This window comes from Electrophorus electricus, chromosome 12 (assembly GCF_013358815.1).
Source record: "Electrophorus electricus isolate fEleEle1 chromosome 12, fEleEle1.pri, whole genome shotgun sequence".
NCBI classification, from domain to species: Eukaryota; Metazoa; Chordata; class Actinopteri; order Gymnotiformes; family Gymnotidae; genus Electrophorus; species Electrophorus electricus.
In genome coordinates, this window is record NC_049546.1 from 10,803,963 (window position 1) to 10,828,210 (window position 24,248).

At 38.2% G+C, this 24,248-nt stretch overlaps 1 long non-coding RNA gene across 2 annotated transcripts; it reads left to right on the forward strand.

Annotated features, from left to right (window-relative positions):
- Positions 1–955: 955 nt before the first annotated feature.
- On the forward strand, positions 956–23,410 carry LOC113572497. Of its 2 annotated transcripts, XR_003410118.2 has the most exons (5): positions 956–1,039; positions 6,931–7,122; positions 7,219–7,625; positions 18,124–18,235; positions 23,126–23,410. It is a non-coding gene; the product is annotated as an uncharacterized LOC113572497 (long non-coding RNA). The 2 variants fall into 2 exon arrangements; XR_003410117.2 differs by lacking the exon at positions 23,126–23,410 and having other exon boundaries at positions 18,124–19,896.
- Positions 23,411–24,248: the final 838 nt, after the last annotated feature.

Consider the following 24,248-nt stretch of genomic DNA (forward strand, 5'->3'; position numbering starts at 1 on the left):
AGTAAAGGTGCCAGGGGGAGACTGCTCAATTCAATTCAAGACATATAGAAATTTTACAGACTTCACCTTATGTTTAAAGTTAATTTTAGCTACCCCACAGCCAATCACCCCTCAACCAAAATTTATCTCATAACCAATCAACAACTACCCACAAGCCAAAGTGCACTCAACAACTATCCCCACAGCTAAATAACCCCTCAACCACAAGTACCACAACAGCTAAATACCAACAAATACTGAACAACAACTACACAATGAGTCTAATATTCTTCAACCTCACCTACCCCAACAGCAAATGTACCCCTCAGCCTAAACCTCCCCATAACCATTTTCCCATCAACCAGTCGCCCCCACAGCCACATAGCCCACAATGAACACTATCCCAACAGTGAAACACCCCATAACAACTACCCTATCAGCCTTTAGCTTTTATCTACAACTAACAGCTAAATAATCCCTCAGCCTCAGCTAACACAGCAAATTTTACATTTAAACAGTGTTTAACATCATATAACAGTATTTCGCGATTTCATTTTACATTTAAAGTGTATTTAACGGTTTTTCTTGGGTTATCAGCGTTAAAACAGTCAGACTATTTGACTATATTTGCTGTGTTAAGCCAACATAAAGTTTGCCATTCTAGTTATTATTATAAATAAACAAAAATTATGTATTTATTTATATTTATACACACACACACACACACTGTGGAATTGATTTTAGCTTATTGCCAACTTCTTATTCAAAATATTTTTTTCATTTCTTCAATGAAGTTTTAATATACTAAAGCCTATCCCAATAATTATTTTTGTGAATTTAGAGAAGGTGAGTATTTTATTAGTTTGGTTATTATTTCTCCTCTTAGGCTTTGTTTCTGTAAGGTCTGTACTCTTTCTCCTTTCCCCGACCATGAATTTCCCTTTTCTTTAAGGACAAACCGGAAACGATGAACAGATTAACGAATAAGTCACTGTTGGTCGCGGATATAGGGAACAATTCTAAACCGCTATTTTGTCTCGTTTAAATGTTCTCATAGAAGGTAGGTAGCCTGTTCCCCACATTGGCTTATCAAACTGATAGGAATGGAATTCACAAGTGTTTGAGTGCATGTATATTTGCATTTGAGAATAATAGTTTTAATCGTTAATGGGAATAAAACACTAAACCCTACAGCGGTGTATAAACTGTACTCGAACTAGTCCAGCTGTTATCGTGTGACCTGGTAAAACTAACCTGGCTGTTATCACCTGCACTGTGCTGCTGCAAAGCGCTGCTGTGGTATTTTCAGGCTTTATTTGTGGTGGTATTGGATCGATTTACTTAAAATTTTATTCACCAATATCCGATCCATCGTTTTTGCTGATATGGGTCCGATTGCGACACGTCATATCGGTTGGGTGTTTATCCCTCCGTCATTGTATAGCCCTGAGTGCGGTTAGCTAAGAAAGATGACAAAGCTGTGCTGAGCACGATTTAGAGGCATGTTAATGCAACTGGAACAAATACTGTCTTTACTCAGAACCGTTAAGATCTACAGTGGAGAAGAGGCTAAGGTTTAACGGGCACTCTAGCTAACCATGTTCGATTTAGTCACATGTATGCAGTCTATTGGAACTCAGTATTAGCTGTCTAGGTATATAAAGTTATAAACAGCCTCAGTTTAATCTGAGTTTGGGCACTCTAAAGAATAAAAACAATACGTTTCTAATTTCATACTGATTCAAACAAATACAAACCTTAGTTTTTCATGCAATAAATATGTCACGTCTAAGTAGGTAGCCACAGATCCAAACATTCTGTTTCAGCATATTGAAGCAAACTTTAAGATAACTTTTTTTTAAAATTTATAATCATGTTCTCATAATTACTTATTAAAGCATGCAACAAGTTTCCAGATAGACAAAAGATAAGGAGGAATTGCTTTTAGCTGAAACAAATGTATTTTTTGGTAGTACTTGGAAATGACATTAAACTTTTTGTACTCCCATCTGTAGATACCGCATTTCTGTACTTGATTTTAGGAAACTGATATACAGTACTTAAAACAAAATGAGGAATAATATGTCAGCACATGAACCCTTCAATGATCACAAAACCAGAGCTAGAAAATTTGACCATAGGAAATAACTCTGCAGATATTACAGACATAATGCCTGTTACTTTGTTACTTTTGGCAAAGTATGTTGTTTTAATAGTAAAAAGGAAATTCAGTCTTAGAAGGGAAATCAAAGTAGTCTGTAATAGTAACCTGAAACTCTGTGTGCAGGAATGAAATTATGCTTTTTAGCACTGCTGCAAAAAACACAAAAGTACACTAATAATGTTATATATGTAAAAAAAATAAATCCTTAATATACATTTATTGTAATATTTAATTCTAAAAAACTTTAGAATTAAAATTGAATCTTCTGGATTTAACTACACCTCTTTGCCAGGTGGCTCTAGGGCAAACTCTGTTAAAACATGGGAGGGTCGTTGCAATTCCACAAAATGAGACTTGTGTTATTACCATCTACATTTCCCAGTGTGACAATGTCTGCCCACAAGCTGGAAGTTTATAGAACCTGATTTGTGGTATTCATCTTCCAGCACCATTGAATAACTTTAAATATAATTTGAACATTGAACATTTTTCTTGATGCAGGTTTTTTATACGGTGGTTTAGTTAAATTGATTGTGTAAAATAGGTTTTATAGGTAGTTTGACACTGAATTAGTCTTTAGATGCTAAAATGTGGTCTTCATAAAGAGATCAATCAAAATGTTGGTAAAACTGGTAAACAGTGATGTTCTTCCTTCAACCCCCCCCCCCCCCCCAAAAAAAAAAAACCCTACCTGTTTATTATGTACATATTCTAATTCATTGTCAAAAGTACTGTATGGTCCATCTATTTTTAGTTTGTGTATGTTTCCCGGTGTAATTAACTGCAGTACTTTTTCTATTCACACAGATGAAGAATCTAAATTTCTGAAGCAGTATAGGCATCACATAATTTTTACTGATGCAAAATTAAGTCTTGTGCTAAAGACAATTTTAATAGGATTTATTTTTCTAATGTCTCTAGGTTAATCTTCTTTGCACCAATAGCCATACAACAGGGATACCACAGTACAAGCGACAGACAAAAAGGATTAGGATCACAGCCTAGAAGGTTTTTGATTTATAAATTGTTATTTTGACCTTTTTTCCTCCCCCCCCCCCCTTTTTTTTTTCTTTTCTTTTTTTGCAAAGCACAAAGGGAAATTTGTAAGGGGTAACCTGCACCTCTGAACAAGGTTAGTGTAAATAGTTTCAGGAAATGTCAGCTCAATATTATAAAGGGTGTCCTTGAACTGTCTTCATGTATTTAATTTGTATGAATTTGAGTCCCATGCATTATGCATTGTGCACAACAAAAGATCATAAGAATAATGTCTTGCTGAGGGAGCTTATGTTTTCTGGTGTAGTGCAATTATTGTTCAGGGATGCATGATTCATAATATCTTTGAGAGCTGGGGAAGGGCTTTCTTATATAACATTTGGAAGGTGTGTGCTTTAGTTGTGATGATGTGTATCAATCCAGTCCTGGTCTGTTCCTAATGGAACTTGCACACATCATAGGAGATGCATACTAAATCGACATATTAATGTAGAGTATCTGTTCCATATTTCATTAAATTCTGAACTTTCAAGGACCTAAATGGTATAATTTGGTAAATTTGATTATTTTGTGGGAAGGGAGTATTTTGTGTAATTATTTTTTCTAATTATGAATTTAGAACATTTCCTGCTTGGCTCTTATTGGGTGTAAACGCTGGATACAATTGCATGAGTAATATGTTTTATTGGCAAAAAAGCATGCAAACAATCCAAAGGGAGAGATCAAAAATGGGATCAAACACACGCAAATCACAGGCAAACCTCACCAGCAGTATACAAAAAGTTACCAGATGTAATTCAGTGTATTAGATGGATTTTAAGAGCCAAGCCAAATTTAAAATATATGTACAGTATGCATTGGTGAGCATAGCAGCTCTCCTTCCTTAAATCCAGTTGTGTGTGTGTGTGTGTGTGTGTGTGTGTGTAAAATAACATTGTCTTATTATAAACTGTGACGGATCCCATGAACCAAACTTGTTCCCGCACTGCCACGCCCATATCTTGTCACTGTCTCCAATCTGGTTCACCGGACTACTAACTAATGGAGTACTACACACCTGTTTTCTATTCTCTCCCTCTCTGAAGTCTCCTAATGAAGCTCCCCTCCCTTGCACCTTCGTTGTGAAGTATTGTCATTCTCATGACGAATACCAAGTCTTTCCTGTACGTGTTAGCTTTCCCGGTTACTGAGCTCTACCTGTTTTTCAGACTGCGTCTCCTGTCTGATCCCTGGCTGGGAACCACCCAGACTCTGCTCATTGTTTTCGAACTTGGACCAGCCTGACTTAGAGTACCTGCCAACTCCCCAATACCCATCTTGCTACATTCAGGATCCAGAAACCTCTCCCTTCAGTCCCAGCCTACTCTACAAACCTAATAAAACCTCTTGAATTTGGATCCTTTCTTGCTAATGCATATGCCTTCATTACCTAAACAGCAAGACAAATAATACAAAACATACTAAGCAACTCTGGAAACAATGATAGAGAGTTCACAACACAGACTGAAAACAAGAGGTTTAAGTAGACAAGCTAAGGTGAGGATTATGAGGGGCAGGGAAAACAGCACATGAGACAGAGCATACAGATCGTGAAACCAAAAGTTCCTCTGCGAGTTGCTGAATCAATCCACCAGACATACAATTGTAGGCACCTTGGACTGTAAATGAAATTAGTAAATGGATCTAATAACAAGGCAAGACGAGATGTAATGACAGTCAAAAAGAGAATCTGGCTTCACACATTAGACTTCAGCATAAATCAGATCGATTCCAATGTAATATGGCTCTATTGGTCCAATGTATAGCACTTCAGTTGGCCATACAATTATATACAAATAAGGAACATTTATATATACTCACCAGCCACTTTATTATGTAGACCTTTTCAAGTGCTCATTAACGCAAATATCTAATCAACCAACCGCATGGCAGCAACTCAATGCATTTAGGCATGTAGAGATGGTCAAGACAACCTGTTGAAGTTCAGACTGAGCATTTGAATGGGGGAGAAAGGTGAGTTAAGTGACTTTGAACGTGGTATGGTTGTTGGTGCTAAGTGGGCAGGTCTGAGTATTTCAGAAAGTGCTGATCTACTGGGATTTTCATGCAAAACCATCTCTAGGGTATATAGAGAATAGTCCAAAAAAGAAAATATTCAGTGAGTGACAGATATCTGGATGAAAATGCCTTGTTGGTGCTAGAGGTCAGAGGACAATGGCCAGACTGGTTTTAGCTAATAGAAAAGCAGCAGTAACTCAAATAACTTGCTACAACCGAGGTATGCAGAAGAGCATCTCTGAATGCACAACACATCAAACCTCGAAACAGATGGGCTACAACAGCACAAGACCACACCAGGTCCAAGTCCTGTCAGCTGTGTCCAGGCCACTGATGCTACAATTTGCATTGCCTCACTGAAACTGGACAATAGAAGCGTGGAAAACGTTCTGTGGTCAGAGTTTCAATGTCTTTCTACTGTGACATTCAGATGGTATGGTCAGAATTTGGCATAAACAACATGAAGGCATGGATAGATTCTGTCTCTTATGAATGGTTCAGGCTTAGAGTTGTGGGGAATATTATCTTGGTACACTTTGGGGCTGCTTAATACCAATTGAGCATCATTTAAACATTTCCAGCCTACCTGTGTTGTTGACCATGTCCAATGTCTTGCTGCCTTCCAGCTGTGTGGCCCATGAAAACTCCGGAATCCTGAATTGTTGCACCTGTTTCATAATTCATAATTAATTTAATCCTGTGTATTTAAGGCTGCACCTACCATTCCCTCATTGGGAGGTATTGCCAGTGTTTTTTCCCCAACTTACTGAGTGTGTTTCCTGGATTGATTTCTCCATCTTCCAGACATTGTCTGTTTGGATTGGCACCTGTTTACTTTTTTCCTGCTTTTCCAGTTTTGCCTTTAGCCTGCCCCAGATTACTCTTTGGATTTGCAACCATTAATACAATGGTTAATACATAAAGTGCCTGTTTTGACCTTATATTACCCATGTTATTACTACACGTTTCAATAAACTTTCTCTGAAAGCATCTGAGTTTTTTCTGTCTCATTGTGTCCATCCCTTTATGACTACACCATACCATCTTCTGATGACTGCTTCTTACAGGATATTGGACCAGCAACCTTTTGGGTGAGGGGGTTGGGATGACAGTTCATTGTACTCAAATACCCTCCACATTCACCAGATCTCAATCCAATAAAGCACTTTTGGGATGTGGTGGAATGGATAATTGACATCATGGCTGTGCAGCCAAAAAATTTGCAGCAACTGTGTGAGGCCATCATGTCGTTATGGATCAATTTGCAGCAACTGTGTGAGGCCAACATGTCAATATGGATCTTATTGAATATATATATATATATATATATATATATATATATATATATATATATATATATATATATATATATATGTATGTATGTATGTATGTATGTATGTGTGTGTGTGTGTGTGTGTGTGTGTGTGTGTGTGGATCTTTTTCAATTATAGTGGCCAGTGAGTTTGTATATATCGCATATCTACAGAGGAGTGACGTACGAGTTCAGGAGTCAGGTTACTTTTAATAAAAGAAATAAAAGTAAAGAAGATTGTCAATCCAAGAAAAATCACTCTTCCTGAATGGAAGATGACCGCCAAGCATTAGTTTTTAATAAGGCTAGAGCATGGTGTGGGGGTAACCTGGCGAGAAATGGTTGGGCCTGGAAGGATGAGCATGGTGAAAGTGGGCGGTGATGTGCTTTCCCCTGTTGTTGATGTACCTTTCTTTTGTAGGTGTTGATAGCTCTCCAAAGGCAGCAGTGTCTCCTTCTGGACTTGTTCTGCAACCAGGACTGGACCAGGAGGTTGGCAAATTCCAGGGGTACAGAGTAGACTGGTATCCCAGGACACACTCGAGCAGGTAACACTCGAGTTCTGGATGGAAGCATGATGCAGGGAGTTCTGGGCGTACTTCACCCAGGGCAGGTAAACACTCCAGGTGTTGTGGTGTTCCTGGCATGGTAGTCACAGGACGTTACTGAGCTCTTGATTCACCCTCTCCACTTGTTCGTTTGCCCGCAGATCAGATACAGTGTCCCCTGGCAACCCAAACTAACAGAAGGTGTGCTGGCAGGGGACGGTGGTCCCCAGGGCTGTAGGGAGAGCTGGAAAGGGAAGAAAATGTGGCATCTTTCAAAAGGGATTGGCAATAAAGCTAATGGTTGTACTCCCTTCCAAGATCAGGAGATCAGTGATGAATATGATGCAATATAGGACCATGGCCTCTCTGGAGTGGGCAACAAGAACAGTCTGCCAGAGGGAGAGGCGCATGTCGTGCAGAACGCAGCATGCCTTACCACATCCTGCAAGCAGCTGTCTGGTGTGAGTGAAGCCAGGATGACCAGTCCCCAGAAAGATGTTGGCCCATGTGATGAGAGGGAAGCAGCACTAGAGAAGGACATACTTCCAGTGGAGATGACGTGGCATGGGTGAGTATTGGGTGATAATGAAATCAATCTGATAACCCCTGGGAAGCATGCATGAGGCAGGATGAGCTCCTGGTTGGTGGGCATGGCCTCTGTATCAAAGTTGTCAGAGGGCATCAGCCTTGGCATTCTTGGACCCTGGTTGATAGGTGATAGGGAATCAGAATCATGAGATACCAACACCTCTGTAGGAAACATCCCTGTAACATTGTGAACCTGGAGGGAGGCATGAGTGATGTACTCAAAGATATTTTATTTGCGAAAGGAAACCAAGAGGAAAAAAGGTTTGTCTTTATCAAATGAAAGCAGCAGACTTGGCAAAAGTCTCTACGCAGGCTAGTGAACATCAACAGGAATCACTGAACTCAGACACCTATGAATATTAAATAGGGTGAAATCAAACAAAGGACCAGGTATAGGTGATAATCAATAAGTGAAAATCTCTGGAAACCTTGTGTACTTCACTACAGTGTGTGCATATATGTTTTATGTGTGTGTGTATGTGTGTGTATATATATATATATATATATATATATATATATATATATATATATATATATATATATATATATATATATATATAAAGTATAATCATATCATGGTTTGAATGTCCCAGTTTAGTGTTAACAATGAAATTAACAATTAACAATGAAATGTTGATTGATAGTGTTACCTCAAATCATCTTACTTAAAGCCTTGACACCATAACAAGCAGCTTTGTAAAGAAGTTGACATGCTTAAGATATCAGCTGTCTTTAGTAACATACTACAAACTATATTTGTGAATCTACATTTGTGAAAAATGATAACTTTGGAAGTAACCCTGTTAATTAATCACAGACCCATTTCAAATTATGCTTGATAAAATCATTGTGAAAATAATCATCAAGCAACTTACTGGCTTTCCATCCTTAAATAAATGACTAGATAAATTTCAATCAGGATTTCGTCCTACTCATTATACTGCTCTAATTAAAGTAATTAATGACATTTGTTTAAATGTAGAAGGTAGCAGTTCTACTACTGCGTGATCTCAGTGCTGCCATTGATACCCTTGACCATGAAATTCTTTTAGATTGTGACATGGTAGCAAGAAGCATAAAAGCAGTATGCAAGCATGAGTGGCTTTTATTATAGACCATTATGAATACATGAAGACAACCAAAAACACTGGGAACAGGAGACCAAAAACCAGAAACTAAAGACACAGACTAAATACAGAGGCTAACCAAACATGGAACTAAGAACAACAGTGATGTGGGTAAACAACATGAGAAGTAGCAAGTGCTTGTAAACATAAATACAAACAATACCATACTATGAACAAGACAAAAACAAGGGATAAATACACATGCACACACACACCAGGCACAATTAATGGGAGGTGCTAGAGACAAGACACAGGTGAGGTGTACGATAAGAGGGTGGAGACAGGGAGGAGCATGAAACCAAAGCAAAAAAGCACATGGCAAAAGAATCCCAGTGTCATAGTCTCTACTTCGACCTTCTCTGCACTTCCTTGTTCAGCTTCTCCATCATTCTAATCACTTCTATACACCTCTTTCTTATTAACTGTCCTATTTAAGTCAAGATGTTCACAGTCTCTGAAGCTTCTCTCAAGTTAAAGCTGTGTTCTTTCACTATTGTTCTCTCTCTCTCTGTGCAGTGACTTACAACATTGGTGTCTCTGACCTTAAGTTTGTCTGTCCTTTTGGATTGTTACCCATTTTACTGGTTGAATTTGTATCTTGTCTCTTTATTTGTTTCTAGCAGAAATAATGATAAGAGTAAAGAGGGGTGTTTACTGTGACATAGATAGGCTTTAGAGGTTGGTGGGACCTTCAGGAACAGTTCTACAATGGTTAAGTCCTTACCTGCAAAGCAGGAATTACTTTAAACCAATTCGATTAAATTCTTGGGCCAGTTTGACTCTTGGGTCACTCTTATTTAATTTATGTCCTTCCTCTTGTCCAAATCTTAGAAGATTTTTGGCTAGGCTATCTTACTTCAGCTATGCAAACAACCTTCTCCCAAAACATCTATGGTCCACTCAATTTTGTAGGTTACATGCCTTTAGTTCTGCACAGACTAGGAGCTCTCAGGAGCTCTCAAATCTAAAGTGCTAGTTCATAACCTTGGTGTACTGATGGACTCTGATCTCAGTTTTAGCAGTCATATCAGTTACTAAATCTGTATTTTTCACCTTAAGAACTGCATAATATTTTCTGGAAATATCTCATTCAATTGCTATACTGATGACACTCATCTTTACCAGCTTTACCTCCTACTGAGGCCAATAAGATGTGTCCTTATTGAAGTGTCTCAGTGAGTGTTGTAAGGATATAAAATACTGGATGAACAATTTCCTCCAATTAAATGAAAATAAATCAGATATAATTCTTTTTGGCATTTCCAAATCCACAAATTGTTTATCAGAAAACTTAGGAATATATTTGCTCCAGATGTCCAGATTTGACAAACAACTCAAAACAAATGTTAAAATGTATTTTCTAGTGTTCTATGTTTTGGATGTATTCATGCTTTTATACCTTAGAATCTTGAAATTAATTAGTTTTCCTTAGTTGTTTTGAAGTTAGTGTGGAATGGTCCTGCTAGACAAGCCAGACAATGGATCACATTGCTCTGGTTTTAGCTTCTCTTCACATCAATGTGTACAGTCCTAACAGGCAATAGTTCTGTCTCATGCCCCTGTTTTTTTTTTTTTTTATCTCCATCTCCAACTCTTTTAACTTCACCACTAGCATAGGATCTACCCCAGGGGACAGAGACATGGTGGGATCTATGCACAGGCTAGCCTCAGAGACATCAGCTGCCTCTGCCACGGGTGAACACTGAGCTAAGCCCATTGCAACACCCACTGGGCTGCAAAATCCCATCACAAGCAAGGCAAAGCTCCACACACACACACACACACACACACACATCCATCTTTCTGTAACAGTCACCCATTCGCCCTACTGCAAAATCTGTAGTGCCGGAGTTGAGGGCTCGTTAACTTCACCAAAGGCATCTACAGCTTGTAATTCTAATTCCTTGATATGTTTAACAATTTATAAGGTCTGGATGTGCACCTCTAGTGCTATCTTCTCCAACAGACTAGACAGTATGCCTAAACAGTGGTGTTGGCATGAAGCAGTTTCTCAGTTTATCGGCAGGCAGCCAGAGCTCTTATGGACAGTAGTCATAGTAGTGATTGTTCGAACATCTTCCAACAGCCTTTCAGGTACTTCACTTGGTCTTGGAAGTTTGTCCAGCTTAGCCATGATCTTCAATCTTGGTCCCAATTTCATGTGTGGGGATGATGATGATATCTCCCTTCTGACCTGTGGTTCTGGCTCCCCCTTGCCATAACAATTGTGTTGTACCTCATCAAACTCTAGTTGGGACAGCAGTTTCTGCTTGTGCATGTTGGAACACTGAGCTACTAGTTGTGTCAGTGTTAGTCTAGATGTTGCATCCATAGTTCCCACATCATCTGAATATACCCTCTTGCGCTGGGATTGCTTGTGCAGTAGCATTCCAACAGTCCTCTATTCTCTATGAGTGTCTTGCATTCATACCAGTAGCCCATTTTTCATCACATCACACTGAACCCTCAGCATCTGATGCAGACCTTGTCAACCTAGGCAATGTCCAACGTGGTGTGACTCGTTTCGAACTCTTATTGTTAAGGACTTTGCCTAAGGAACCACACAGGAGACACCCTGGTCAGGATTCAAAACCCCAACCTCATGTACCAAAGTCAGTGGTGTAATCCACTGCGGAATTGGTAAAACAGCTGAACAAGAGCTGCAAAAAGTACTGAATGTTTACTAACAGTAAGCATGATTTCTAGTGATCTATAGTTTGGGCATGACAGCAACAGTAAACTATAGCATAGGTTCTAACATCCACGAATCTACTGAGCAGGCAGGGTTCCCACATCATTAGCACCCACAAATTGGCAGAATTCTTGGCTAGGAAGGAGTACAATTAACCTGGACTTAGGGCTCTGAAGTCAAGGGTGAACTGAGAAATCAGATGAAATAAGTATCTACATTTACAACCTGCATCAATATGCATTCCATACACACAGAGATCACATTTGGTTGGCCCCATAACAAATAACTCGTGCCTGGCACTGCATATTTTCTTAATGAGCTTGCATTTACAATTTATACATAACAATGAAATGACAAAACAATATAAAACTAGGGGCTCCAGGGATCTAAGGAACCAGGGCACACTCATCAAATTCCTATGTATCCTTCTCAGGTAAAAAGGACACTTTCCAGCTGCTCACAAAATTTTATGTTTATGAAAACTATGAAATACAATATTTGGCATGCACAAAAATCCTTAAGCCTAGGTGCCCTGCCCCATTTGCCCATCTACCCAAATTAAAAACATACTTAACAAACATAATTTTAACATCCATATTAGGTTTGTAAATGCCTAATGCCAAGGATTATATGAAAATGGTTATAGCTATTCACATTGTCTCATCTGAGCTTTGTACCATTACTGAAATAAAGAAAATATGGTTCAAATATGGTTCAACATGAAAAAACTTTAAAAAAGGGTGTACCAAAGGATATTCTCCTTGGCAGCAACTGTCAGCACTACAAACTTTTAAATGACTTAAATCATGCAGTAATTGAAGGTTTCTCTGTCACTATATAGAAAGTCAATAGACAATGTAACTGCATAATTTTAAATGCCATAGTGCATTAGGCTTTAAGAGGGTAGAGTGTATATATATATATATATATATATATATATATATATATATATATATATATATATATATATATATATATATATATATATATATAGTAATTTTGATTGCCATGGGCTGTGCTCCTGAAAAACTTGTTCAATTTATAATTCAAACATCAGAGTAAAAAAGTCTTGGAGCACAGGCAAATAGGATAAAAGCATTGTGGTGTATATCAAGTTTATTTCATTTATTAAAACTCTAAATGTCTTTAAAGGTTTGAAATGGATACAATCCATTACTTAAAACAGTTTCTGTAACACAGCTATAGACAACTCATAGGCATGAATGGCACGAATGTTTTAAGAGAACATTTTAAATAAGAAAATTAGTGAATGTGGAAAATTTTCTTAAACAACTTATTAGATTTGTTTATGAATCTGTTAGTCACAGTCTTACATGAAGGCCACTATTTCTGAGTCATATCACTTGTCTCCAATTTTAGAGTTTTAAATATGTTTAAAGATGTCATATTTAAAGGCTGAAAATCCATAGTTCTTCTCTTTGAGTGGATGCCTCCCATATTGTGCCATGCTATGCAGTATTGTAAACAGCAGAGTGAAATCTTTTACATAAGCCACATTAAAAACAAAGTCTGTTTTGGTCTTTCCTGAAGGAAAGTCTTCCTCCTTGCTTAAAACTGACCAGTGCTTCCAAGAATTAGGAAACATCTGGAGTGCACAATTGTTTACAAGTAGAAAGTGTTAAGGTCTTAGTGCATTACATTACACACACAGTGCTGTCCATTTCTTTCCATTGATGCTGGCAAGCATTCTTGGCTTACCCTTTTGCACATGGTTTTCTTTGTATTTAAATGCCACATTATTTTGAGTTACACAGAGAAAACCGAATTATTACTCCTATAAAGTACATCAACATGTATACACACAAGCACACAAACTTTTATTTGTGTTTCAGAGTGCCACACAGGTGAAATCTTGGGAAGTAGTTGATATTATTGAAATCTCTACCTGCAGTCCAATATGCATACTTATATTTTACCTAGAAAGCTTAGGAAGTGCATTCTATCCTGATTGCCATGTTAATATGTCCCAAAATGAATGCCAATAATCAAATGCTGTAGAATTATACCCACGTCTGAAAGTGAACATCAATGCATATCGAGACTGAACTTTTCATTCCCAGAATTCTATAAACTGTTTCTCAGCAGATCAAAGGCAAAATTACCATGATGCTTCTTTAGTTTATAAAATCAATAAAACCTACTGCCTGCTCACTTGGATCATTAATTATAGCTGGAAAGAGGGAGGAAGACAGTAAGGTAGAACCAACAAAACCAAAAAGTGCCAATCAGAACAGATGCTTAACACTTTTTCCCTTTAATTTTCTGTTCTCTGTCATATGTTTTACACCTCACAAAGCAAAGGAGAGACCATTAAATGACTTGGCTCTTAAGAAGGAGAAAATATTTGGAACACAAGGGCAGTTCTGGCTATAATATCTTTCCACTGGTGATTCATAAAATCCCACAGGGGGCTGACAGAACTTGGAGCATTAAAACAACTGTAGGACGAGCAGAGAATGAGAAGGAGCCAAAAAAAAAAACAGAATTCCACCAGAAACAAACAAACAAAAACCAAGCAAGCAACAAACAACAACAACAAAACAGGCAAAGTCAACAGTCAGCCATACATTGCTTTAAGAGCTCCTGCATATAAAACCACTGTAAGTGACCTGGGAAATTAAGTCTCAACACTTTTGCAAGGTTTGTAGTTAATCTGTGTAAATAAGTTTTTGGGGTTTTTTTTGCTTTGTCTTATTATTTTATTATAAATTAAAACTATTTTAAAATTATTTTAAAATCTTAAACAAGAATCCATAAATAGTCTGTGCTCAAGTTCAATATTGTGGTATTTAAAACTCAACAAACTGAAGCTGAGTTTGCTACCTTGTGATTTAAGAAGAATCAAGCTGAAGGTGAGTTCAAACATTAACTGCTAAACTTTGAGACAAACCTGTTGGCCAGTGAATGAAAGCAAGAAGCGTAATAGCTGATAAACATGAAGACTATTTGCTTTTCAATTATTAGACTATGCTTGACTGTAAGTAATCTAAGTAAGTTGATCAAAGTGCCTTACAAAGTCATAGCAACATGACAACATACAACACACAGGTCCGAAGGACACAGACATGACTACCCACTTCACATACCTACAAATATTTTTAAATGCTAATACTAAAAGCTAATAAATGTATGCTTCAGGTTGTGACTTGAAAGCAGTAACTAAGTGAATACATCTAATGTCCTCTCTTTGTTCCACAGCCTCAGTGTATGGACTGCACCTTTGAGCTTGAGCTGAAATCATGGAACAACCAAAAGTAACTGACCTGAAGAACTCAGACTCAGACCTGAGTATGGGCGAGGCAAGTCAGCAATATAGAAAGGGGCTTTCTATACTGAGAACTTGAAAAAGAAATAAAATAACTTTAAACTGAATCCTGTAATGGATATGAAGCCTGTGAAGAGAAGCTAAAACCAGAGCAATGTGATCCATTGTTTGGCTTGTCTAGCAGGACCATTCCATACTAACTTCAAAACAACTAAGAAAAACGAATTAATTTCAAGATTCTAAGGTATAAAAGCATGAATACATCCAAAACATAGAACACTAGAAAATACATTTTAACATTTGTTTTGAGTTGTTTGTCAAATCTGGACATCTGGAGCAAATATATTCCTAAGTTTTCTGATAAACAATTTGTGGATTTGGAAATGCCAAAAAGAATTATATCTGATTTATTTTCATTTAATTGGAGGAAATTGTTCATCCAGTATTTTATATCCTTACAACACTCACTGAGACACTTCAATAAGGACACATCTTATTGGCCTCAGTAGGAGGTAAAGCTGGTAAAGATGAGTGTCAGTATAGCAATTGAATGAGATATTTCCAGAAAATATTACGCAGTTCTTAAGGTGAAAAATACGAATTTAGTAACTGATATGACTGCTAAAACTGAGATCAGAGTCCATCAGTACACCAAGGTTATGAACTAGCACTTTAGATTTGAGAGCTCCTAGTCTGTGCAGAACTAAAGGCATGTAACCTACAAAATTGAGTGGACCATAGATGTTTTGGGAGAGGGTTGTTTGCATAGCTGAAGTAAGATAGCCTAGCCAAAAATCTTGTAAGATTTGGACAAGAGGAAGGACATAAATTAAATAAGAGTGACCCAAGAGTCAAACTGGCCCAAGAATTTAATCGAATTGGTTTAAAGTAATTCCTGCTTTGCAGGTAAGGACTTAACCATTGTAGAACTGTTCCTGAAGGTCCCACCAACCTCTAAAGCCTATCTATGTCACAGTAAACACCCCTCTTTACTCTTATCATTAGTTCTGCTGGAAACAAATAAAGAGACAAGATACAAATTCAACCAGTAAAATGGGTAACAATCGAAAAGGACAAACAAACTTAAGGTCAGAGACACCAATGTTGTAAGTCACTGCACAGAGAGAGAGAACAATAGTGAAAGAACACAGCTTTAACTTGAGAGAAGCTTCAAAGACTGTGAACATCTTGACTTAAATAGGACAGTTAATAAGAAAGAGGTGTATAGAAGTGATTAGAATGATGGAGAAGCTGAACAAGGAAGTGCAGAGAAGGTCGAAGTAGAGACTATGACACTGGGATTCTTTTGCCATGTGCTTTTTTGCTTTGGTTCCATGCTCCTCCCTGTCTCCACCCTCTTATCGTACACCTCACCTGTGTCTTGTCTCTAGCACCTCCCATTAATTGTGCCTGGTGTGTGTGTGCATGTGTATTTATCCCTTGTTTTTGTCTTGTTCATAGTATGGTATTGTTTGTATTTATGTTTACAAGCACTTGCTACTTCTCATGTTGTTTACCCACATCACTGTTGTTCTTAGTTCCATGTTTGGTTAGCCTCTGTATTTAGTCTGTGTCTTTAGTTTCTGGTTTTTGGTCTCCTGTTCCCAGTGTTTTTGGTTGTCTTCATGTATTCATAATGGTCTATAATAAAAGCCACTCATGCTTGCATACTGCTTTTATGCTTCTTGCTACCATGTCACAATCTAAAAGAATTTCATGGTCAAGGGTATCAATGGCAGCACTGAGATCATGCAGTAGTAGAACTGCTACCTTCTACATTTAAACAAATGTCATTAATTACTTTAATTAGAGCAGTATAATGAGTAGGACGAAATCCTGATTGAAATTTATCTAGTCATTTATTTAAGGATGGAAAGCCAGTAAGTTGCTTGATGATTATTTTCACAATGATTTTATCAAGCATAATTTGAAATGGGTCTGTGATTAATTAACAGGGTTACTTCCAAAGTTATCATTTTTCACAAATGTAGATTCACAAATATAGTTTGTAGTATGTTACTAAAGACAGCTGATATCTTAAGCATGTCAACTTCTTTACAAAGCTGCTTGTTATGGTGTCAAGGCTTTAAGTAAGATGATTTGAGGTAACACTGTATCAATCAACATTTCATTGTTAATTGTTAATTTCATTGTTAACACTAAACTGGGACATTCAAACCATGATATGATTATACTTTATATATATATATATATATATATATATATATATATATATATATATATATATATATATATATATATATATATATACACACACATACACACACACATAAAACATATATGCACACACTGTAGTGAAGTACACAAGGTTTCCAGAGATTTCCACTTATTGATTATCACCTATACCTGGTCCTTTTTGGATTTCACCCTATTTAATATTCATAGGTGTCTGAGTTCACACTGTTCTCCGCGCCTACGAGTTGGTTCCAGAGGCATACAGACAAAACTTTAGGTGGCTAGTAAAAATCACGTTGTTTGAAAGATGGTGGTCAGACAGTGGTGTTAGCACCACTGAAAGAGTTCATTCTTGTAGAGGAATTCAAGCAATGTCTTCCTGAGAATGTCGTGGTGTACTTAAATGAACAGAACTTGTACTTTGACAGTCGCTTTACTTTAGCTACTAAATTTGTAAAATCTACTTTAGCTGATAAATTTGTATTAACCCACAAAACTGTTTTCAATCCCCCCGTATCCCACAGTCGTGCTCCATCCCCATTGCAGAAACTCAAGAACATGCCTCCCTCAACTATAGCTGGGTTCCTAGTGGAAACATGAGAATGTTTTTTACTGTCACGAGCATGGACACATAATAGCTAACTGTCCTGCTCTTATGCACTTGCCACAGATGTTCCGAAAAAGTTAAATGCTGAGAGTACATTACCTTTGTTACCACATATAGAGCCAGTTTTTAGACCTTTAATTTTTGATTATTATATCTCTCTTTCGGAATCTGGTGAAAGGAAACAACAAATTAGAGGTTTGAGAGATACTGGAGCAGCCTGGTTTTGAACAGTGTGTTGCCATTTTCAGAAAAGACCTATTGTGGCAGTGACGTCTTAGTTCAAGGCGTTGCATTAGACATACATAGGCTACCACTGCACAGTATGTTTTTATGTTCAGACAATTACACTGGTGATGTTAAAGTGGCTGTTCATTCCGAATTGCCAGTGAGTGGAGTTTCCTTTATACTTGGAAATGACACAGCTGGTGGTATTGTGTTCCCTGTACCCGAAGCAGTGGAAAACCCTGTTTACTCTGAGCCTGATCATTTTAATCAGTTCCCTGCTTGTGTGTTGACCTGTGCTCAGGCACATAAGTTATGTGATGTGTCTGTCTGTGACTTTGTTTCTAGGCTTCGTGATAGGCTACAGGCAGTTCGAGAAATAGCCTAGAAGAACCTGTGTTCTTCTCAGACCACCATGAAGATTAAATATGACAAAAAGGCAGTGAAGAGACAATTTGAGGTTGGTGAGAAAGTACTCTCGCTTCTCCTCATTACTGGCTCTTCCCTCAATGCAAGTTTTTTCTGGTCCTTAAGTGATCCTGTCATGTTGAAGCCCTGCCGTGATCGCACTATACATACTGGTTTGGGATCCCCGATAGATTTGCCTTCTTGTACTCCTGTTTCAGTTGTGGTAACCCCTACTGAATATGCCCCTGAACAGGATCATTTGCATTTAGGTCAGAACTGTCTGCCTTGTGTTCGTCTGCCTAACTCAGAAGCATTAACACATCTCCCTGAAAAGTTGTCTGGATTGCCCTTAGCAGCCCATGCTGACCTTATCAGTCTCATTCAGAAATAACCCATATTATTTTCTGACGTTCCCACTCGTACTACCGTCCTTCAGCATGACATTGATGTTGGTTCTCATTCACCCATTAGACAGCACCCATATCGTACCTATCCCCAGAAACTTATATTGATAAATCAAGTATTTGTTAGAACTCCACCTTGCAATCCCTAGTGTCAGTCCCCTGGTGTTCCCCATGCATTCTGGTGCCAAAACCAGATTGCACATACCGCGTCTGCACAGACTACAGAAAAATAAATGCAGTTACTGTTTCTGATTCCTTCCCAATGCCTAGAATGGAAGATTGTGTGAATAAGATTGGTTCAGCTAGATTTGTAAGTAAGCTTGATTTGCTTAAGGGATACTGGCAAGTTTCGTTAACCTCTTATGTATTTTACATTTCGGCATTTGCTACCCCTGACTCTTTCCTACAATATACAGTAATGCCTTTCATTCTTAAAAATGTCCCTTCTACCTTTCAGCGTTTGATGACTATGGTTTTTGGTGACATGCCTAACTATGAAGTCTATTTGGATGATGTGGTTGTGTATACCAGCACTTGGGAACAACATGTACAGTTGCTTGATATTGTTTTTAAGAAGTTACTGGATGCCGCCCTTGTTCTTAAGTTCGAAAAATTTGATTTTGCTAAGAGTGAGGTTGCCTACTTGGGGAAACTAGTGGGTTGTGGTAGTGTGTGTCCCCTTGATGCCAAAGTACAAGCAATCAAGTCTTTTCCTCCCCCAGAGATGAAAAGACAACTCCGATGCTTTTTGGGCATGGCAGGTTTTTATTGTTGTTTTTGTAGGAATTTTTTGGTGTTTTTACCCTTCACAAATTTGCTTCGTAACACAACCCCTTTTGAATGGTCACAACCCTGTCAAGATGCATTTGATTCAGTGAAAGCGCTCCTGTTCTAGCAAACCCTGATTTTACTCATCCTTTTACACTTGAGGTAGATGTCAGTGGTAGTGGAACCAGTGCTTCCCTCCTAGAAGAGGACACACAAGACCTAGATCACCCTATTTTTATTTATTGTTCTAGAAAGTTCATGAAACACCAGCTGGCCTACAGCAATATTGATAAGGAAGCCCTTGCACTCTTTCTAGCGTTGCAACATTTTGAGGTGTAACTTGGTGGTAGTCCGGACCCCATCACCATATACACTGATCACAATCCGCTCGTGTGCTAACATGGCTAATGCTAATCAGGGCTTAATGCATTGGTCTCTGATCATCCAAGGGTTTAATATTGACATCAAACATAAAAAAAGGTTAAGATGTTGATGATTTCGACTTGTTTTGTTTTTTGTGTGCTGGAACTTCCTGTGTAAGTCCCCGCTTATTTGGGGGGGGGGGGGGGGTATGGAAAGATGTGTGTGTGTGTGTGTGTGTGTGTGTGTGTGTATGTATGTATGTTCCAGGTTCACTGCCAGAATATATATATAAATATATATATATATATTTATTTTTTTTATTTTTTTTTTATTTATTTATAGATAATGTATAGAGTGTGTAAATATTGTTTTGTTTGGTACTTTGGTGTTGGATACTGGTGATAGGGAGTGACTGCCATTTTTGTTGGGTGTGGGTTTTTGCCTCTGTTTATGTGTCAGGTAGTTAGGAAAGTCTGTTGTATGTTTCTTTTGTTGTTAGGATTAGCTAGTGTGTAATTTTATTTAATTAGTCTGGGTTTTCTTTATTATTTTGGCCTGGGTCACTCCTGAAGACATTTGCAACAGTATGATTGTTTTGAATGAATTATGAATTATAACCTCTGCACACAATACACGGAAAAAACCTTCCATTTTTGTGATTTTGTGATTGTTTGTTTTATTGCTATTTAATTTTCACAACTTCCAGTACGTTATCCGTTTGCATTTCTTCTTCCTTTTTATGGCCTCAAAGCCTAGATGGGGTCATAACAGTGACATTATGGAGAAATACCTGAATTTCGGCTTGCCCATGGGAGCACCACAGCTCTCCCATTTATGTGTCCAACACATTTGCCCCACTCAGCAAGGTACCCGCTGAGAAGCTTGTTGAAAGAGCTCTGGTTATAGGGGACTCTGTTTTGCGAAACGTGAAATTAGCTAGGCCTTTAGGGACACCAGCAGCAGTAGTTAGCTGTATGCCAGGGTGGCAGACATTGCAGCTAATCTTAAAGTCTATGGCAGACATTGGTTCTCTAAAATAATCTAGATTTATTGTGAATCTCTCAGATTTATCATTTGCAACTCAAACCCCACGGAACTTGATCAAATGACTAAATGCTTAGAATCAGTATTTTGCTGCACAATCAATGATGTTACTCTGCTTACAAATAACAAATTAGGGACAAAAATTTGTACCTTGGTATAATGATCACATTCACAATTTAAAACAGAACACTCAAAAGTCGTAAATGGCTCCACACTAAACTTAGATTTCCAGCTCACATGGAAGGAGAGCCTTCTCAAGTATAGAAAGGCACTTAATACCACTCAAACATCTTATCTCTTGACCCTAATAGAAAATAACAAAAATAATCCTAGATTTCTATTTAGTACAATTGTACATTTAACATTTAACCAATGCTCATATTACAACAACACATAGTAGTAATGAGTTAATAAATTAAATACGTTCAGAGTAACATTCAGAGTATTAACATGACATCGGGCAGCTACTTAGAGATTGGAACAGCCAGGCCAAAAAAGACTCTAGAATCATTTACAACTATCCAAGAGCCAAAATCTCTGATCTCGCACTCAAAATCCTCCAATTGCTTACTAGATTCACAGCCCACAAACTTTCTTAAGGAAATCCTACCTGAAGTAATTGAACTTTTGCTAAATTTAATAAACTCCTCCTTGAACATTGCCTATGTACCTAAATCATTCAAAAATAGCAGTAATCAGACCACTTATCAAAAAATCTAACCTCAACATGTCAGCTGAGAAAACTCCTAGAAAAAGTTGTAGCTCAGCAGCTAAGCTCATACCTGAATTAGAACCAGATACATGAATCTTTCAGTCAGGGTTTAGGACTCATCATAATATAGAGACAGTACTGATGAAAGTAGTTAATGACCTTTTGTTGGCTTCGGACCAGGGTTGTTTCCTTGCTTTTATTGCTTGGTCTGTGTGCAGCTTTTGACACAACATAGCTCACAACATTTTACTAGACAGACTCAAAAATGTTGTTGGGCAACAGCGCTTTCCTGGTTTAATTCTTATCTAGCCGATTGCTACCAGTTTAACATAAATGGAGACTTTCAGCATACAACAAGGTTAGCTCTTGTGTCCCACAAGGATTTGTTCTAGGGCCTCTGCTTCTTTTCTTTATATATGCTACATCTGGGTGAAATTATAAACACTGTGCTAGTTACCACTGCTATGCTGATGATACTCAGATATATGTCTCAACCAAACCAGAGGACATATATAAGCTTATTATTGTTGAGGAATGCATAAAAGACATGAGACACTGGATGTTGAGAAACGTTCTCTCACTTAATCCTGACAAAACAGAAGTGCTTCTATTAGGCCCACAGGCAGTTAGGATCTCGCTGTCTAATTACTTAAAGAACACCAATGGTCTACCAATCATATCCTCTTTAACAGTTAAAGATCTTGGAGTGATTATGGATCCCAGTTGCTCATTCGAAGCTCAGGTAAATAATATTTCTAGGTGTGCCTTTCTCCACCTCAGGAACATTGCAAAAATTAGGAACATACTCTCCTCACATGATGCAGAAAAGACAGTCCATGCATATATCACTTCAAGACTACTGTAATGCCTTACTATCTGGCTGTACCATTAAGTGCCTAAACAAGCTCCAGCTAGTTCAAAATGCAGCAGCCAGAGTTCTTACTAGAACTAGAAAATTTGATCACATTACTCTAAGCATTGTTACATTGGCTCCCAGTAAAACTTTGTATTGATTATAAACGTCTAATGACCTAAAATGCACTGAATGGTCTGGCCCCACAGTACCTTTGTGAACTCCTAGTGCATTATGACCCAAAAGGTGCAGGCTCTTATAAGAAAATTTACCACACGGGGAGAGCCTTTTCCTATAAAGCTACCACACACTATGGAATATCCTTCTTGTAATTGTTCAAGACTCAATTGTTTATATTTGTTGTCTATCAAGTTGTTTTGTGTTATGCAAACATATGTATTTTGTCCCATATCCCATACTATGGAATAACATTCCTGTAAATTTTCAAGACTCAGACACATATTTAAGGCTAGGCTGAAAGCCTATCTGTACAGTCAGGCATTTTATTAACTACTTCCCATCTTGGGTAAAAGTGGAGATCTGGGGGTCCATGGGCATTGAGAGTTATGGTAAACTGGAATGTTATGATGCTGTCACTTCATCTCTCTTTTGTCACTTCAACAAGAGTGATTAATGTTCCAGGGTGCCCTTGGGCCTGTGTTTCCTTCTGGCTCTATCTTTTTACCTGTGCTTCCATAGCTAGATTGGTCAAAGTCCGTCTTTGCACATTATAGTTCCCTAATTTACACGACCTTGTACTTGGACATGCCTAATAATCTGTTCTCTCTTTCTGTTGAGGTATACCTACTTCTGATGTCATGTTGTTATTGAGCCCCAACCTGTCAACCAGATGCCATGGCTACTCCCATCAACCCCTCATGCTCCCCTACTGTAGCCTACCCCAGCCAACTACTTCTCCATTGCCCTTGATGGAAGTTCTTGTGCGGGCTGGGTTTCGGACATGCTTGCACCATTGAGACCTGACTAAGATTTCTAGAAGACCGGAATAAACTTTGATTGCTTATTTCTTTATTTTTATTATTATTATTTCTCTCTCTCTCTCTCTCTCTCTCTCTCTCTCTCTCTCTCTCACTCTCTCGCTTTCTCTTTCTCTCACTACTTATATTGCTCCTTATTGTATATATTGTAATTATTGTAGTGTCTGTTGTGGGCCAGAGGATGATGGACCCCCCCCACCCCTTGAGTCTTGGTTCCTCTCAAGGTTTCTCCCTCATGCTCTAGGGAGTTTTTGCTTGGCACTGTCACCCTTGGCTTGTTCACTGGGGGCTTGGATTTGGACATGTGTAAAGCTGTTTTGTGACAACGGCTGTTGTAAAAATCGCTATATAAAAAAATTTGACTTTGACTATAAACAGGATGTTCTCCCATGAGCCATCCAAAATGTATTCTCGGTGGCAAGATAATAGCAATGGCAGGATAATAGCAAAGCTAGAAACTGAAAAATACTGGAAAGGCATATAGCACCTGGCAGCACAAATGCATGGTTAAATGAAGGCCAGAGTCCTGATCCTGAAGAACACCAGAACAGCAGAGGAGTCCAGCTACTGGTGGATAAAACAGACTGTAAGACCAAACACTCAAGACTTAAGCACTGCCTGCACCATCAGCAAATGTGAATCATAAGGAAGGTGAGGCCACAAGAAAAGCAGAGAAGTCAACTGAATGTGAAGCATGGAGGGTTTCATGCCGAGACTGTACAACATGCCGAGGACTAGTGAACGTCGGCGCCACTATCCAGGATGAGCACTATTCAGGAGTATGCCAGGTTGATGGCCCCAAATGATGAAGTGATAACCTCAGACAGCAGAAACTCAAGTCATATTGGAATCAGGAGGAGCTGGAAATATCATGGGAGGATAAACACGGTATGCACGGAGGCACTAATCATGGCAGCACAAGC